Source organism: Artibeus jamaicensis, unplaced genomic scaffold (genome assembly GCF_021234435.1).
Source record: "Artibeus jamaicensis isolate MK-2021 breed Jamaican fruit bat unplaced genomic scaffold, CSHL_Jam_final contig_3290, whole genome shotgun sequence".
In the NCBI taxonomy this organism is placed as follows: domain Eukaryota; kingdom Metazoa; phylum Chordata; class Mammalia; order Chiroptera; family Phyllostomidae; genus Artibeus; species Artibeus jamaicensis.
In genome coordinates, this window is record NW_026521779.1 from 873,987 (window position 1) to 877,101 (window position 3,115).

Consider the following 3,115-nt stretch of genomic DNA (forward strand, 5'->3'; position numbering starts at 1 on the left):
TGAGTTTATTCCCCTGGATGTTCCTTTTCCCTTCACCATGTAGGTGTTTGCAGAGATGCATAGAGATGTCACTCCAGGGTCAAGTGCCAACTCCTCTCCAGTTGGGATAGCTTTAATTCAGTGCTGCCCCACCCACTAAGTAGGCAGGAAGATCAGGACCAGGTTCCTGAGGCAAAGGGTGGATTTGACATTGAACAAATTACTGAGCAAATGACCCACAGAGTAATGCCACATGCAGCTCTGGGACATCAAATGCTTGGCACCGGTCTTACTTATTAATCTTTTAATTCTTTTCAAAATGTTAGCGTACAGGCCCAGAGGCCCCTTAGTGGCAGAGGGCAAGTGAGGGAGATTCTATTCTAGGATGTCTCAACCCCGCTGTCTTCACAGTGACAGACAGGCAAGGGCCCTTGGCCTATCCGAGCCCCTCTGGCAAGGCCAAGCCTGGCTGATGGAGGAGGCAGGACTGACTGAGCCAAGTGAGAGGGCCAGCTCCTCCCAGCCCCCAGAGCCCCCAGAGCCCCCTGAACCCCTGCCTCCCATCCAGGTGCAGATCTGGGACCCGCTGGGCCCTCTGGGATGCAGGGTTAGGCACCATGCAGCTCTGCTGAGTTGTTGATAGAATCTGCATCTGAAATTGATCCCGGGTGAGCCCTGGGCCGGCCAGAGTCCGGGAGGCCCTGGGGCTGTCACTGGGCCCCAGGGTTCCTGGCTGGCGGTGGCACCTGTGTGGTGGAGTTCCTGGGAGGTCTGCCCCGTGGTGCTGGGTGCATCGAAGGTGTTTACTAAATCTTGGCCACTTTTTTGTTAAATAAGCAAAGTGGTTTTTTTTTTTTTTAAGTGAAGGTTACATATTTATTGCGATAATTTTAAATGTATGAAGATCCATAGTGATGGATGATTTCTGACATTATTTCACATTGGGGTAATAAGACTTACAGTTTTCAGAATCCTGGCCAGTGGCAAATAACCGATTAGTAAAGTAGGATTTAATATCCCATGCCTCTTAAAAATACGGAACGCGTCACGAATTCGCGTGACGTCCTTGCACAGGGGCTGTGCTGATCTTCTCTGTATTGTTCCAATTTTAGTATATGTGCTGCTGAAGCGAGCAGGCGAAGTTTTCTTTTTAAATTCATTTTCGTTTGTTTCTTTGAAAAAGATGAAAACAAGCATTGTTTTAAAAAGTCACTGGATACAATTACATTGAATGTTAAAAGAAAGAAATAGGGCATTAGACTTTGCTATATTGGCTACTTTTAAATTCCTCTCTAGAGAAAGGGTGGTGTCCAATTTCTTTTCTTTTCTTTTTTTAATCCTCACCTGAGGGCATGCTTCTTGATTTTTAGAAAGAGGGGAGCCCTGGCTGGCATAGCTCAGTGGATTGAGCGCAGGCCTGTGAACCAGAGTATCGTGGTTCAATTCCCAGTCAGGGCACATGCCTGGGTTGCAGGCCAGTTCCCAGTAGGGGACACATAAGAGGCAACCATACATTGATATTTCTCTCCTACTCTTTCTTCTTCCCTTCCCCTCTCTCAAAAAATAAATAAATAAAATATTTTTAAAAAAAAAGAAAGAGGGGAGAAGGGAGGGAGAGAGATGGAGAGAGACATCAATATGAGAGAGAAATATTCATGGGGTGTCTTTTGGAGCCCTGACTGAGAACCGAACCCGGAACCTAGGCCTGTGCCCTGACCAGGAATCAAACCTGCGACCTTTTGGTTCACAGGGCGATGCTTCAACCAAATGAGTCACAATGACCTGGCTGCTTTCCTTTTTTAGTTGTAAAATACACCCGATGTAAAGTCTCCTGTTTTAATCATTTTAAAGTGAACAGTTAACAGCCCTCTGTACGTTCACAGCGTTGTGCAACCAGCACCTCTGTTTAGCTCCAGAACATTCCATCCCCAGAGCAGTCACTCCGCACCCCCCTCCCCCAGCCCCTGGCAACTGCTGATCTGCTTCTTTCCCCATGGTTTTGCCTCTTCTCCACGTTTCACACACGTGAAACCATACAATGGGTGGCCTTTGTGTCTGTCTTCTTTCACTTCTGGTTTCTTCTTTGGCTCACATTTCCTTCCTACCCTTCATCCACATGTCCCTTCCCTTATCCCTCCCTTAAACCATGCAGGTCACATATGAGTGACAGGATCCTGTTACAGATGTAGTTCAAATGTTAATGCTTAGTGACCAAGAACAGAATGTAGGGATTCTCTGTCCCCAAACACTTTTCAGGATTGGACGCCAGGGCTACTCACATTTTTCTGAAGTGGCTCCCACTTTTGGTGTCCAATAATTTCCTTCCAGCAAAAGTCACCACTAAAATTTCCTCCAGCCCCAAGGGGAGGCAGTCTCTAGGGCATCTCTCCAGAGTTTTCAGATCCCAACATGCACAATGATTGATTCCTGATGGCACACAGTTGGTGCTCAATAAATATTTGTTGCATGAACAGAGCAGTCAGCACTGATAATCACCACTGTAATGAATTAATGCCTTAACATAGTAATATATTGTACCATGCAAGCCACCAACTGGCTGAAGGGGAATACTAAGTGTGGCAGATAGTGAAACTCCCACCAGTGCTAAATACTGAGAAGTCAAAACAAGGGGGAAAAAAAATCAAAGATACAGCCTGTAGGCACAACTACTTACCCACTCCTGCTGAGAACATCTTAGAGAGCAGATGTATAGTGGTTTTGTTTAAGGGAGCAGCATTAAAGGAACACTCTACTTGGGGGAGAAGTTTAATTTTTTTTCCTGGAAGCCTGTTCTTTTTGCTTTAACCACCTTCCAGTGCTGATGGAATCAAGAAAGTTAAGACAGAGAGAGAAAAGAGAATGATAAATGGTGCCAGGCGTTGGGAACGTTGGTCTGGCTGCAATATTGCCTAGACAAGGGCAATAATTGATTTACCTTTTAACAAGCACTGTGTGTCCTTCCTGCTGGCCAGGTCCTGTGCCAGGCTGTGAGGAGTCAGCAGAGAATACAATCCTAGTGGTAGTCGCAGTCATAATAACAGCAAATGTGCATTTAGGGCTTACTGTGTGCAAGGCACTGCTCTGAGTATGTTACGTAAACTGAAGTTATTTTATGCCCACAGCAACTCTATAAAGT

At 45.9% G+C, this 3,115-nt stretch overlaps 1 non-coding gene across 1 annotated transcript; it reads right to left on the minus strand.

Moving 5' to 3' along the window:
• Nucleotides 1–1,008: 1,008 nt before the first annotated feature.
• LOC119049713 (U6 spliceosomal RNA) lies at nucleotides 1,009–1,115 on the minus strand. The gene has a single exon (XR_005082584.2). It is a non-coding gene; the product is annotated as a U6 spliceosomal RNA (small nuclear RNA).
• Nucleotides 1,116–3,115: the final 2,000 nt, after the last annotated feature.